Genomic DNA, 16,269 nt, shown 5'->3' on the forward strand with positions numbered 1-16,269 from the left:
AAAACAACAACAACAACAACAACATAAAACCTCAGGGACAGTGCTGAGGCCCTGAGTTCAAGTTTCAGGACTGGGACAAGGAAGAAAGAAAGAAACGAGAGAGAGAGAGAGAGAGAGAGAGAGAGAGAGAGTTTTGAAAATGGCAAGTCTGAGTAATATAGGAACCAAAAGAGATACAATCCAATGTAATATCACATCATGGATGGGGTACCAGGATACAAAAAGGCCACTAGGTAAACTCAGGAAATGGGAAAAATGATGGACTTTAATAATAAATCAATCTTGGTACATGCTGAGAAATATATCATATTAATATGAGATTAACAGTGGTGGAAATGGGGCTTAAGGTATATGGGAGACTCTGTTATTATCTTCATAATGTTTCTGTAACTCAGGAAAATTAGAAAAATCAGAGAGCCAGAAAGGTTAGGAGAGTTTATTACAAAATAATTATGTAGGCTTCCTCCTCAAGGAATCTAGTTGCTGGAACCATGCACTTAGGAGTTGGAATTTCGGATTGAAATCCAGATCCACCAGGACCTGGCTGTGGCCCTTCGTAGGATGATGTCACTTGTTTGGTAGGTCAGTTTCTTTGTAAAGTGGGGGTAATACCAGTGCCCACCTCGTGGGGGTGCTGTGAGGACTAACTGAGATATTCCATATCTAGGGCTGGTTGTACAAGCTGCTATTCTTACCAGAGTTCAAAATCAAGGTGGTGATGGTGGAGAAGGTGTCTTTCAGGGGTAGCAGAATGGATTCAAACCCTGGATCCTGCCGTGGTCCATGTACAAAATCTTGGACAAGTGTTTTGGACATAGCCCCGGCCTGTGAGGTCCTCCCAGGTTCCCAGCGCTGGCACACAGCCTCCGCTGGTTACGGCTCTGTCTGAACTCTGAGTAGGCCCTTATCTCGCCAGCTTTTGATGCCTGGTGGCCTGTCACATTCAATTCCTTTGCAGGATATTTATCCTGATGCTAGACTGGGAGGCCTTGAGTGTCCTGGTCATCCTGGGTTTCCACAATCCTGACCAGCTGGAGGTTCACAGGAGGTGACAAATGAAGAAAAAACAACCTCAGGGCCTTGAGGTAGCTGGATTTTAAGGTTAAAAGGAATATCCACACAGCTCCTCCTTCAAAAATACCTTCTCTCCAAGCAGAAAAGGTCAGATAAGTTGATGGTAAGCAAAATGAACCCCAAGATAAGGACTCAAATGGTTTTTCTTTCTTGCTATTGTTTCTAACATATTTATAAGATGAATTTTTTGTTGCTTTATATGTCCCTCCCCCATGATATAACTGCTGTTTTCACTGTATTTGATGTTGGTATAATTTGGGGAGGGGAAGGGAAAAACAAATTGTTTAAATAGGGATACAGATGGACCCATTGCAACAATGAAATGTACAAGATACTATGTTGAAAAATGAACTTTACAATTTTGGTGGGGGGGTAGGGATGGGGGTCTGGAGGGTAGGGAGGTAGTCGGGAGATGGGAGGGCAGGGATAGTAAGGGGAAACAAAGGAGGAGGTAACAATGCTTGATAAGAAATGTACTCATTACCTTGCTCATGTAACTGTAACCCCTCTGTACGGTATTTTCACAATAAAATAAAACTTATAAAAAAATACCTTCTCTCTTGCCCCCAAATTCTGCTGATTAAAAGCTTCATGTCTTTTGGATTAAGCCAAATTAGAAACCTTGTACCTGATAAAAATGTAACATTCTGAGTCAGAGGCCCAGCAGGAAAACAGAAGGCACATTCAAAAGGTTTTGAAGGTGGGGGGGAATTAATAAAGAAGAAGAAATGAGTGAGAGGGGCGCACGCCTGTAAACCTAGCTACCCAGGAGGCTAAGAGCTGAGGATCAAGGTTCAAAGCCAGGCTGGGCAGGAAAATCCATGAGACTCATCTCCAATTAACCACCGGAAAATGAGAAGTGGCACTGTGGCTCAAAGTGGTAGAGCGCTAGCCTTGAGCAAATGGGCACAAGGACCGTGCCCAGACTCCAAGTTCATGCCCCAAGACCACCACCAACAGCAACAAAAAGAAGATGAGAATCCATGTGCCAGGGTGTACATTTGTAATCCCAGCTCCTCTGGAGGTGGAGATCAGGAAGACTGTGATCTGAGGTCAACCTGGGCAAAATTAACAAGATGTGCATCTCAACCAGCAGGCTTGGCATAGTGATGCACTCTTGTCATCCCAGTTCCCTGGGTGGTTACAGATAGTAAGGTCAAGGTCTAAGGCTGGTCCCAGGACAAGAAAAGAACCATGAGATGCTATCCAAAAGAAAAAAAAATAACTAGAGCTCCAAAAGGATTTGGAAGGATGGCTCAAGTGGTAGAGTGCCTACCTAGCAAGCTCAAGGCTTTGAGTTCAAATCCTAGTATTGACAGGAAAGGGGGGGGTGAGCAAAGATTGGACACAAGGTCCTAAAGGAAAAGAAGGTCAATGATGGGGTAAAGAAAGGGTGCGTCTCTTCCTCACCCTCTTCAAAATAAGACAGACCTGGCCTGCATCCAGCGCTGGGTCTGGAATTTCTGCATGGAAGGATTTACGGACAGCAGTCTGGATGGACGGGGAAACTGTGGTTGCACGGCAAACCTGGACACTTGACTTAGCACTGAGGAGCTGTGAAGGAGGGTTACCCTGGGGAGGGTTGCTGATGAAGACTGCGAGGCCTCCATCTTCACAGAGCTGCCCCTCTCTGTCTTGTACCTGCCTCAGCCCCGGCTCCGGAGCAAAGCTTTGCCACTGCAACTCCTCTTACCGTCTCAAAGAAGACGTTAGCTTCTGGAGACTGAAGTGATCTCCAATGCTGAGATGTCTGGGCCTCCCGAGTCCCCTTCCAGGGCCACCTTTGTGGGCCCCATTTCTTGGGGACATCGGGGATTAGGTTCTTCTAATCTGGGTCCAGGAAAGAGGAGAAAAATGGGAACAGGATGTGATTAAGGCTGCAGGAGCACCACCCTGAGAGTCAGAGAACAGAATCCTAGCGTGGAACAAGGCTCCCATGGGGGCAGGCAAGGATCAGGGACGATCGAGCGCTTCAGTATTCAATGGAAGGTAGTGGGCTTGAGCTACCAGCACCACCAATAGTTGGCAACAAAGAATCATGGGAGCCATGTCCCTCATCAATGGATGCAGGGTTTGCCTTCACACAAGGTTCCTAGGCTATTCTTATGTACCTGAGAAGAGACATAAGGTTATTCCCTCCCACCCCATCCCTTGGTAGCATTTCCATTCAGAAAGTCATTCAAGCACCACGAAGTTCATGCTTAGCACTGATCAAGAAATCAACATGCAGACAGGACCTAGGGATGCAGCTCAGTGGAAAAGCACTTGCCTAGCATCGTTAAGATCAGGGGGACAGAATTAGATCCCCAGGACTGGAAAAAAAAATTAACCGGAAAGAAGCAAATAGGAAACTTCAGTAGAGGAAATGCTAAAAATCCAGACGCCTATTGAGTTGGATAAGGAGGACAGAAGGGTTTCCAGGCTACAGTGGGGTGGAGTGGGGGGGGGAGGGAAAACTGCTCAGAGCCATGGCCCTCTTCTCCCTTCCGCTTGCCCAAGTCCTTCTTTCCTGAGTCTACCTGGCACCACCCTTGGGCCTGTCATGATGCTGCTCTGATCATTTCACTGTACGCATGCGCAGGGTCCACTCCCCCATTGTAACCCAGAGTGGCCCTGAGGTCTAATGAGATGAGGATGACCATACCCACAGTGAGTGATACAATGCACATGAAAAGTGCATCAGCTAAGAGTGGGATCTGTCCCTTCTTCCACTACTTTGTAGGTCCTGCCGTCCATCTGTCTCTGTCTGCATACCATTTTCTTGGACCATGTGAATGTTCAGTTTTTCATGGAAAAGTTCTTTAGGAACAGCATGCAGCGCAAGCTAGAAGGCCTAGCATTAAAAAAAAAAAAGGCAGACTCAGGTGAGATGCGTGGGTTCAAATCCCTGGGCTCATTATTTAGTAGTTTAGTGACTTTAGTATGTTCCTTAACCTTTCTTTTACAGTTTGGCTGTGGAATAACCTTCCTATCCCCTGTGGGGGGTCAGGGGGAAGCTCATGTTAAAGACTTGATCCTCAGTTTGGTACTGTTGGAAGGTGGTAGGACTTTTAAAAGCCTAATAGGAGGTAGGTCATGTGCCCTTGAAAGGGACTGGGGGAATCTGGGATTTCTTTCCCTCCCTCCTTCCCATTTTCTCCCTCCCTCCTGCTCCTCCTCTCCCCTTCCCTTCTTCCTGGCTGCCATGAGGAGAACAGGTTGGCTCAACACAGCTTCCTGCCATGATTGATGTTGCCTGGCAACAGACCTGAAGCCATGGGGCCAGTTGATCATGGACTGAAAACTGTGAGTCAAACTTAACTTCACTTTTTTTAAAGTTGACATTCTGTCATAGTAAAAGAAAGCTGACTAATACATTCCTTATTTTGCTTTCTACCTCTGTCAAGTGAAGATTATAGCAGCAGGCCCATCCTAGTTATTAGAGGCGTTACATGAATTATGATCTATAAGGCACTTGGGATAGCATTTGGTAATCACTGAGAAAATATTGGCTGGGAGCCGGATGTGGTGGCACAGCCTGAAATCCCAGCACTTAGGAGGATATCGGGTTTGAAACCAGCTTATGCTACCTTGACATTCTGTCTCAAAAAACCAGAAAACACACACACACACACACACAGAAATAGCTTGAGTAGCAGTGACTTAATGCCTGTAATCCCAATGACTTGGGAGGCTGAGATCAACTGGATCATTGTTTGAGGATGTTCCCAGCAGAAAACATTGTGAGACTCCTTCTCCATCAAGAGCTGAGCACAGTGGCATAGACCTGTCAACCCACCTAGAAGAGGAAGGCTAACATAGGCAGATCATGGCCCAGGCATGAATATGCTCAGACATGAAGCAAACTCCTATCTCAAAAAGCTGCTAAAACTGTCGGGAGGAAAGGTTTAGTAATTGAGTACTTGCTTTGCTGTTGTGAGGCCCTAAGTTTAAATCCAGTGCACCCACACCAGCGTGCATACACACACACACACACACACACACACACACATATATTTAATATATTAAAATAATAAATAAATTAAATAATATAATTAATTAATTAATTTTTTAAAGGAAAGCAGCCAGGTACCAGTGGTTCATGCATATAGCCTTGGCTACTCAGCTGATTGAGATCTGAGGATTGCAGTTTGAAGCCAGCCCAGACAGACAAATTTAATTTTTTTTTTTTTTTGTTAATTGTGGGGCTTGAACTCTGGGCCTGGGAGCTATCCCTCAGCTCTTCAGCTCAAGGCTGGTGCTGTACCACTTTAGCCACAGCTCCACTTCCAGCCTTTTCTGTTTATTGGTGCTGAGGAATTGAACCCAGGGCCTCATGTATGCAAGGCAAGCACTCTACCACTGAGCCACCTTGCCAGTCCCCAAGATACCCTTATCTCCAATTAAACAGCAAAAAGCTGGAAGTGGAGGTGTGGCTCAAGTGGTAGAGCATCAGCCTTGAGTGAAAAAGCTAAGGGGACAGTGCTAGGGCCCTGAGTTCAAGCACCAAATACTGTCACAAAAAAACCCACTCCCAAAAACTGGAAGTGGAGGTGTGTCTTAAGTGGTAGAGCACCAGCTTTGAACAAAAGAGCCAACTGAGAGAATGAGGCCCTGACATAAAAAAGAACAAAACAGATCAGAACAGAAAAGAAGAAAAGGAAAGAAAGGAAGAGAAAAGAAAGGAAAGGAAAGGAAAAGGAAAGGAAAGAAAAGAAAGGAAAAGAGGAAAGAGAAGCAAGTTTGCTATGAAGAACCAGCTGTGTCCTGGGGCCTGGAATTCATTTGCTTGATCTCAGGTGATCTGGAGGCCGCCTCCCCATTCTGAGCATCCTCTGTAATGGGTCACAGCTGGAGGCTGATCCTCCTCCTACCCCACGCTGGAGAGCTGAAGGAGAAAGGTCTTTGTCCCCAGGAGGGGGCCACCTGGGCTGTAGGCCATTACAGTCAGTAACCACTTTCATGGAAACTAGAAAGATCTCCTTCTGCTGCTGCTCTCCCCAGGCGCTCTGTGATTGATGCTCTCTTTGAGGCTTCTGCTGACCTCCTCTTTGAAGCCCCAGGGCTGAGTGCCCTCTCCACTTCCTCACTGCTTAATTGGAAGTCTGTGGCTGGGCTCTGGCAAGCAGATGGTGATACCCAGGCAGGGATATTGTTGAAACTATTTTGTCGAGTTCAGCGTCAGTGAGTTCTGAAGGTTGAAGAGCCAATAGGTTTTCACTTGGGCATTCCCGGCCTTGATGCTCTGACTCCTGTCTCTTGGAGCCCCACTCCCCACCTGCAATGGACAAGGATTGGACCAGGTGTCCTGAAGGGGGAGGTTTCTGGGCCGATTATATCAAGTCTTGGTGTTTGAGATACTCTTGGATGTGGAGTGTTTTGCACTAGCCTTTCTGGCCTCTGATCTAGGGGAGTCCAGAGATGTTTCTCCTTCTGCCCTGGGGCCACCCACCTAAGGGAGGTTCTTGGCAAGTTGAGATAGCTACTTTCCGGAGCTGTCCCTGGGTCACAAGGGCAGGGCAGTGTTGGGGATGCTGACTTCCTAACACCTGCCAGTAGATGTCAATTCAGACTCTGCCACCTCCAGCACCAAGGCCCAGTGGTTGGCTGGATATGTGGGTACACCAAACCATCTGACTTCTGCTTGTTTGCCTTTCTGCATTCTGTGAAGACGCAATGACATCACAGTCTCTTTTTTCCTTGAGGGGAGATCTTCACAAGGTTCTTTTCCTTCCTTCCTTCCCTTCCCTTCCCTTCCCTTCTCCCTCTCTCCATCCCTCCCTCCTTTCTTTCCTTTCTCCCTCCCTTGATCCCTTCTTCCCTTCCTTCTTTTTCTTTCTACCACTTGAGCCACATCTCTACTTCTGGCTTTTTACTGCTTAATTAGAGATAAGAGTCTCTCCAGTTTGTCTGCCCAGGCTGGCTTCAAATCACAATCTTCAGCTCTTAGCCTCCTGAGTGGCTAAAATTACAGACAGGAGCCAATGATACCAGCATAGTTTTTTTTTCTTTTCTTTTTTAACTTTCTATTGTGAAATAATTTCTCATTTGCAGAACAACTGCAAACAATATAAAGAACTCATGTACCTACCTAGCAAGTTCAAGGCCCTGAATTCAAATCCCAGTACTGCTTTCCCCCATCCCCCAAATTTTCATATATATTTCACTGGGGCTAATACTTTGCTGCTCTCTTGTGCTCTCTCTCTCCCCCCATAGGTTCTCTCTCTCCTGTCTCTCTCTCTCTCTCTTTTGCATGTATGCATGCACACATGCACACATGTACATCAGTATATACAGTTGCCCCTCAGTATCTTGGAGTATACCCAAATCCACAGGTGCTTAAGTCTCTTACAATACCAAATGAAGTAACCCAGGCACATTTTCCCACATATTTGAGTCATGTCAATCACTTACCATACCTAATACAATATAGTAAAATTCAGAGGAAGTTAACAGTGCTCAATACTCTTGCCTAATCTGCAGGTTATATTTAAGTTCACCAATTTCCAATAATGTGTTTGTTTTTTGTTTGTTTGTTTCTTTTTGTCGGTTGTGGAGCTTGACCTCTGGGCCTAGGAGCTGTCCCTGAACTTTTCAGCTCAAGGCGAGCACTCTACCACTTGAGCCACAGTGCCACTTCTGGTTTTCTGGTGGTTAATTGGAGGTAAGAGTTTCACAGACTTTCCTGCCCGGGCTGGCTTTGAACCATGATCCTCAGCTCTCAGCCTCCTGAGTAGCGAGGTTAGGCTGTATATTTTGTTGCCAGGTACCTGTAGTCTTCTTTAATCTAGAATTATCCCCCAATCCTTCTTTTGTCTTTCATGTCCCTAAGTTCTATTTGGGATCATGAGTACTCTGAATACCAGCTCAAATAGAAAGAAAGAAATCCTCTTCGGTTCCTTGCCTTTGAAGACTCTGGACAGGTGGCTCTGACAACAATCTATTTTAGTCACGCCTGGGCATTTTTGGCTTATCTGTCTGTACTAGTCTCAAATGATCCTGGAATTTGCTCCCGAGCACACAGTAGATGTTTAATAAGTACTTGCCAATTTGCCAGGCGAGAAAGAGGATTTGGCTCTTGTATTAAATAACCCAAATGCCATTCCAGGAAGGTTTTGCTGATGTAAAATAGAGAGACAAAAGGTTGCTCTTCTAGAGGTGAATATCACAGTGCACTACCCCAAGGGTATCACACAGGCTTGAAGATTTTTGTTTTCCTAACATAAATTAATTGTGTAAAGTGATTGCATTGTATAGATACTTGGATCAAATTTACCCCGTCTATAAATTACTCCTCCTTAACCTTCTCCTCTAGGCTTGAAGTTTTATTTTTCTCGTGTGTGTGTGTGTGTGTGTGCGCGCGCGCGCGCCAGTACTGGGACTTGAACTCAGGGCCTGGGTGCTGTTCCTTAGCTTTTTCACTCAATGTTAGCACTCTACCACTTGAGCCACGACGCCACTCATGCATTTATGACTTTTTTTTGGGGGGAGGGGTTCATTGGAGATCAGAGTCTCAAGGACTTTCCCCCTGGGCTGGCTTGAACCCTAATCCTCACATCTCAGCTTCCTGAATAGCTAAGATGGTAAGTATGAGCTACTTGAGTATGGCTTCCTTGGCTCCTCATTCTGAAATTTCTAGTTTCTGGGACTGAGCAGCTGCTGTCGGACTCTCCAGTCTTCAATCACGTACACCAATCCGATAAATCTCCTCTGCTAATTACAGGCAGATGTATTGGTTCCATTTCTCTTGTGTAGTTCAGCACACATGCAAAACACAATATGGTGGCAGTACCAGTGATAGGATGTGACTTTGGAGGCATAGTCAGGAAAGATAGTTCAGCAGCTATTTTGCTGTCTTGGCTAGCTTGCTTTGGAGGAAGCCAAGTGTTTTGAGGATACCTCAGGATCTCTGTGGAGAAACGCTTGTGGAGAGCAGTTGTGGCCCTCAGCTGAGAGCCAGCATGAACTTGTCAGCCTTGTGAATGAGCCAACTTACAAATGGATCTTTCAGGGGCTGGGAAGGTGGCTCAGTGGTAGAGTGCTTGCCTTGCATGCATGAGGCCCTGGGTTCGATTCATCAGCACCACATAAGCAAAAAGAAAAAAAGCCGGAAGTGGTGCTGTGGCTCAAGTGGTAGAGCGCTAGCCTTGAGCTGAAGAGCTGAGGAACAGCGCCCAGGCCCAGAGTTCAGACCCCACGACCGGACCAAAAAAAAAAAAATTATATATATATATATATATATATATATTATTCGGTCACAAAATAGTAATACTGTTCTGGCTTATGGTTCAAGTGGTAGAGGGCTTGGGTAGGAAGTGTGAACCTTTAGTGTCAGTTCCCTATAACTCCCACCATTACCACCACAAACACAGCAAACAAAGGTAATGAAATGCATGCTACAATATGGATGGACTCCGAAAACATTACATCAAGTGACAGAAGCTGATTGCAACCCCACCCCCCCAAAAAAATGTATAATGCATGACTCCATTTATAGGACATGTCCAGAATAGGTAAATCTATGGAGACGCAAAGCAGATTTGTGGTTGTGTAGGGCTGTGGAGGCCGGATGCATAGATTTTGATGAACTGCTAGAGGGTGCAGGGTTTCTTTATGGATTTTGATGAACATGTTCTAAAATTGTCATGATAAAGACCAAGAAAAACCAAGATGGCCTGTAATTATTTCAGATGCAGAAAGGAGGGTGATTAAGATGCCTTTTGTTTGTTTGCTGCTTGGGATTGGAATCTAGCTCCTTTCACAGGCTAGTCACACACTTTTTTTTGGGTCCAGTCGTGGTGCCTGAACTCTGGGCCTGGGCGCTGTCCCTCAGCTCTTTTAGCTCAAGGCTAGCGCTCTACCACTTGAGCCACAGCGCCACTTCTGGCTTTTTTTTTTCTTTTTGCTTATGTGGTGCTGAGGAATCAAACCCAGGGCCTCATGCATGCAAGGCAAGCACTCTACCACTGAGCCACCTTCCCAGCCCCTTGTTTTTGTTTTTGTCTTCTGCCAGTCCTGGGGTCTTGACCTCACAACCTGGGCATTTTCCTAGAGCTTCTTTTTTTTTACTCAAGGCTAGCACTCTACCACTTGAACCACAGTGCCACTTCTGGGTTTTTTTTTTGTTTGTTTGTTTGTTTTTGAGGAATCAAACCCAGGGCTTCATACATGCTAGGCAAGCAGCACTCTACCACTAAGCCACATTCCCAGCCCTTGCTTTGTCTTTTTAATGACACGGTATTTAAAGTAAACTGTAATCCCATTTTATAAGAAGGAAAGTGAGATCAGAGGATTATTTAGTGTCTTGCGCAAACTACCATGGGTAATACACATCATAATTAGGACCTAGTCAGGAGCTGGTGGCTCCCACCTGTAATCCTAGCTGCTCAGGAGGCTCAGATCTGAGGATTGCAGTTCAAAGCTAGGAAAGTCCATGAGACTCTTATCTCCAAAAACTACTCAGTAAAAGATGGCAGTGGCACTGTGGCTCAAGTGGTAGAATGCTAGTTTTGAGTACAGAGTTCAAGACCCAGGACTGGCAAAAAAAAAAAAAAAAAAAAGGACCTAGTGTTCTCTTATTCCACTGCCTATACGTACATGGAATGGGATTGAATAGCTTCTGGTGTATCCATACTATCATCCTCTGCAACAAGTATTAGATCTGAGATTCAGTTATTCCACCCAGCAGAAGCTTTGAATACATAACAAATATATAATAAGGCACATTATAAGCAACATCACAAAACATACTCAAATTTCTTGAAATTTTCAAGCTCATTCTTAGTCTCTTCTGTTGAAAGGAGGAAGTTTAGGATCATTTTAATTAATGAAGTTTACTCTTGGATCCAGAAATCTGTTAGAATTCCTATTTATAAACCTGTTAAGCAAACTGTGCCAAGATCTCACCCAAATCCCTCAGTTGGCTGTTATTAGTATAAATAAGCTTTTAAATTTTATATAGGAAAAAAGTGCCTTGGCAGATGTGGTGGCATATGCTTGTAATTTTGGCACTTGGGAGGCTGAAGCAAGAAGATCGTGAGTTTGAGGCTAGCCTGAGCTAGACATTAGGTTCTTGGTCAGCCTGGGCTCCACAGTTAGACTCTGAGTGGCACCTAACTCTAATCCCAACTACTCAGGGGCTACTGACAGGAGGATCTCAATCAGTTCAGCCTGGCAAAAAGTTAGAGAACTTATCTCATAACCAAGCCAGGCATGGTGGCACACACCTAGGATTCCAGGTATCCAGGGAACCTCGGGAGGACCATTATGATCAGAGACTGATCCCAGGAGTAAATGTGAGATCCCATCTGGGAGCGTGGCTCAAGTGGTAGAATGCTTGCAAGCAGGAGGCCCAGAGCTTAATACCCTGTACCAGAAAAGTCTGGGAGAGGGGGAACAATAACAACAAAAAAGAAGCAATAATGGCAGCCTGGATGCATTATCTCTGTCCTCAACTAGAACCTCACCCGAGGTTCCTCGTGTCCTGCAGTGTGGCCCTCTCTGGTAGTACTTTGCCCCATGTGGACATTTTTTCCCCCGATACTACCCAAGTGGTTAGTAACAAGGCTTTTGTGAGACTCTTATCTCCAATCACCAAAAAGGGGTTGGGAAGGTGGCTCTGTGGTAGAATGCTTACCTCGAATGCATGAGGTCCTGGGTTTGATTCCTCAGCACCAGATAAACAGAAAAAACCAGGAATGGCGCTGTGGCTCTAGTAGTAGAGAACTAGCCTTGAGCTGAAGAGCTCAGGGACAGCGCCCAGGCCCAGAGTTTAAGCCCTGTGACGACCAAAAAACAACAAAAAACATCCAGACAAAAAAAGCCAGAAGTAGAGATGTGACTCAAGTAAACTCTCCACACTCAAGTGTCTATCCACAGGAGAAGGGATAAGTGGATGATGGCGTAATCCTATGATGGAAGAGAATACAGTAACACAAATGACAGATATACGATTGTACGTAACAGCATGGACCCATTTATAGAAAGTTCCAAAACAGGCAAAACTAGTCCCTGCTGTTTAAAGTCGGGATAGGGAGGACCCTCAGGCAGCGTTGTAACTGAAAGAAAAGGTTCCTAAGTGGGTTCCTGGGGTGCTTGTTAGCTGTGGCTTGATAAGCAGGCTGGTTGTGGGGGGTGGGGGGTCATGATCATTGAGTGGTACTCATTCCTCTCTCTTACCTAGTTTGTCCTTCAACAAGTTTCCCCAAATTTCATATTAGACTTCACTGTTCCTAAAACAGGTTCCTCAGCCCAGCCCCACCTCTGGGAATCCTTTGCCAACCATCTTTCTCCCATCTCTCTTTTCCCTGTTCCCAGGCTCTGACATGCCCGCCTTCCTCACCTGCCAGGGAAAAACTCAGTGCTGAGGAATTTAGTTTTCATCCTCTACCCCTAACCTAGGCTGCTGGATGAATCCAACATAGGAAGAAAAAAAGAAAAAAGGTTCATTAATGACCTAAACTAAGGAGCCATGTGGCCCCAAGAAACATTCCTTTCCTTCCATAGAACAACTAAATGCTGTAGGCATTTGTTTTCAAAGGCAAAAGAAGTCTTCTCAAGCTGGCACTGGTGGCTCATGCCTATAATCCTAGCTACTCAGGAGGCTGAGATCTGTGGGTCGCAGTTCAAAGCCCGCCCAGGCAGGAAAGTCCATGAGACTTTCATCTCCAATTAACACAGAAAACCAGAAGTGGTGTGGTGGCTCAAAATGATAAAGCACTAACCTTGAGCAAAAAGAGATGAAGGACAGCACCCAGGCTCTGAACTTAGGTTAGGGCCCCACAACTGACAAAAAATAGTCTCTGTACTGTACAGAGGTATCTAAATATTCCTCTCAGATTAGTCTTTCCATCTTCGTGTGTGTGTGTGTGTGTGTGTGTGTGTGTGTGTGTGTGTGTGTGTGTGCATGCATGCCAAAACTGGGGCTTGAACTCAGTACCTGGGTGCTGTTCCTTAGCTTTAGATTTTAAGTATGGTACCATCTTCTAGTAAGGATTACTCTGGCCATCCTAAGAGTATACTTTTTCTCGAACATTCCTTGTCTCCCTTCTCTGCCTTCTCTCTTATGCACTGATTGTCATCTAATACATTTTTACATATTTCTGTTGCTCAGTGTATGCCTCGCTTCCCTAGAATGTCAGATCCCTGAGGGGAAAGTGTCCTGTCTTTTTTTTTTACTGCTAAGTCCTCTATAACAGTACCTGGTACACACAGGTGCTTGGTATTTATTGCAGGAATGAAGTTATTTCAGAATAGTCCAAGAGTGCTACCAGACAAGAAGAAATTAGAGCCAGGGACAGAGGCTCATGCCTGTAATCCTAGCTACTCAGGAGGCTGAGATCTGAGGAGCGAAGTTCAAAGCCAGCCCCGGCAGGAAAGTCCATGAGACTCTTATCTCCAATTAACCATCAGAAAACCAGAAGTGGCACTGTGGCTCAAAGTAGTAGAGCACTAACCTTGAGCTGAAGAGCTCAGGGACAGCACCCAGGCCCAGAGTTGAAGCCCCATGACCGACCAAAAAAAAAAAAAAGTCTATAATAGAGGAATTGCTCAAGAGGCAAAGTACAGCCATAAGCAGAAAAGGGCTGGGTGAGAACTCAAGGTTCTGGGTTCAATCCCCAGTAATGGCATGTACATATATATGCACATGTGCGCAAGTGTACACCACACACACAAAAGTCAGAGAAGATGGGACCCACAGTGGGTTGCAGATATCTGGGAAGGGTGGAATTTTCCAGTCTAGCAAATGAGGCGGTTTTGGGAAGGTAAGAAGATTATTTGCATAGAGATTAAGAACATGGGGTGTAGAAATTAGCCACTTGGGTTCAAGTCCTCTTCCCTCACCCCCATCCAGCTGTGAAGTCATTTTCCTTCTCTGCACCTCAGGTCCCGTATCTGAAAATGAGTATAGAGAACCCTAAGTTGGGCTGGGAAGGTGGCTCAGTGGTAGAGCGCTTGCCTTGCATGCCTGAGGCCCTGAGTTCGATTCCTCAGCACCACATAAGCAAAAAGAGAAAAAAACCGGAAGTGGCACTGTGGCTCAAGTGGTAGAGCGCTAGCCTTAAGCTGAAGAGCTGAGGGACAGCGCCCAGGCCCAGAGTTCAGGCCCCATGACAGGACCCGCCCCCCAAAAAAAAGAGAACCCTAAGTTTTCTTTTTCTTTTTTGTTACTCACAGTTCTGGGTCTTGAATTCAGGAGGTGGGTGCTTTCCCTTAGCTTTTCTGCTCAAGGCTGGTGCTCTACCACTTGAGCTACAGCTCCACTTCTAACTTTTTGCTGGTTGGTTGGAGAGAAGAGTTTCATGAACTTTTCTGCCCAGACAAAAATCATAAAACCCCTTGTGGCCTACAATTTGACCAACAATTGATGTAACTACCCATGCATTAACCAAGATTAACATATTGGCCTAGATCTTAGCCAGTGGTTATTTAATATCCTCTTCTCATGGGAACCTGTACCCCATATCAGGAAACGAGGGAAAAAAGAGGATCAAACACAGTATGACACCATTTGGGGGCTGGTGCCACATAAATAAATACATACTAGTAATGTATTTATAAATAATAGTTATATAAACAATATATATTAATGAACACAAATGTAGTTATACATACAATACAGTTATATAAATAATAAATGATAGAGAAATAAAAGGGGTTGGAGATGTGGCTCAAATGGCAGAGCTTTTGACTAGCAAGCTCAAGGCCTTGGGTTCTGCCCCTAGTATTGGATGTAAAACCAAACCAAGCCTAGCTTCTGTCTCAGACTCTGCCAGCTTACTTGAGCCCAATTCCCACCCTGAATTAGCTTAGAGTTTAAAAAAATGGCATCATGGGGGGGTACGGGGGGAGGATGGGATGGGAAGGGAAAACAAAGGAGGAGGCTACAATGCTTGATAAGAAATGTTCTCATTATCTTGCCCATGTAATTGTAACCCCTCTGTACAGTATTGTCACAATAAAAAAAAATGGCATCAGAATTAAGCACAGAATTAGGCACAGATGTAGAGTGAAGCCTCTGCTGGAGACTAACTAGCTGTGAACTTCCTGTTGCTGATGTAATCAGAGCAAAGAGAAATGATTCACTTCGGTCCTACCATCCACCTCCGGAGTTTAGCCAAGTGCAGGTTTGGAGCTGGTTGAAGGGTTATTATTTTTCTCCCCCTTCTTAGGCTGAAAGAGTGACTTTGTGTTTCCAAAAGGCATTCACTTTGTGCAGAGAAATGTCGCAGTGAGGTTTGGCTGGGTGGACCTGCGATGAACCAACCACCTTTGCTTCTATGTCTGGGGAGAAATAATGAAATCTAGGGTCCTCATCTTTTCCCCTTCCCACCCTGTAAAGCCCAAGAGATGAATGATGTCTTTCAGAAGGGTTGGAGACAAGGGAAGCTGACTTGTAGTTAGAAGGACGCTGGAGTAGAGGCTGCCAGAGAAATGGCTTCTTGTTTGTTTGTGGTGGGGAGGTCTGCGGATCTCTCCTTCAGAGCATCGAGGACTAAACAAGAACAAATAAAACCTCTATTTGTTCCTTTCTACCCTGGGTTTAGATGGGGCTTTATGGCCAGGGTTATTGGGATCAGCTGAAACCCAGGCAGAATGTTTATTTTGGGGATGGCAAAGCCACACAAATACTTCTCTGTCCTTGGCTTTACCAGGAGGGGACACTTCCAATCAAGCATCAGGCTGTGAAGAGTGATTTTTTTTAGGGGCCTACTGTGTTTCCAATGCTGAGGCATGTAAATAAATTTTTGAAAAGTAACAAACGTAGGCTTCAGCCTTCAAAACCCATAAAATTCACTTGGCAGGAAGAGGTCGACGAGCCAAGCAAACTCACGAGAAAGTTAATAAACAGCAGTGTGAGGTATTGAGAACCGATGGTCGCACATGAGAAAGAGAGGGAAGAGATTCTGTGTGGGGCTGAGGGCAGGCGCGGGAGCTCATGGAGAAGGCGTCATGGAGGTGGATTGGACGGCCATAGGCATGTTTTGTTCTTTGCTGGCGCAGAGCGCAAGGGAGCACTTAGCATAATGCCTGACAGAGTGGGCATTCAGTAAATATTTCAGGAATGAATGAAGAAGGAGGTGGCTCCTAGTGGAAGGAAAAATAGGTAAAGAAGGGGGAGGAGGGCATTCCAACCCAAGGAAAGGCCCAGAGAAATGAGCTGGATGTCTCGGTGAGACTGGTTTAGCCACAGTGGAGGGTGTGGAGTGAGGAGTC

Source organism: Dipodomys ordii, unplaced genomic scaffold, assembly GCF_000151885.1.
Source record: "Dipodomys ordii isolate 6190 unplaced genomic scaffold, Dord_2.0 Scaffold18, whole genome shotgun sequence".
Classification (NCBI taxonomy): Eukaryota; Metazoa; Chordata; class Mammalia; order Rodentia; family Heteromyidae; genus Dipodomys; species Dipodomys ordii.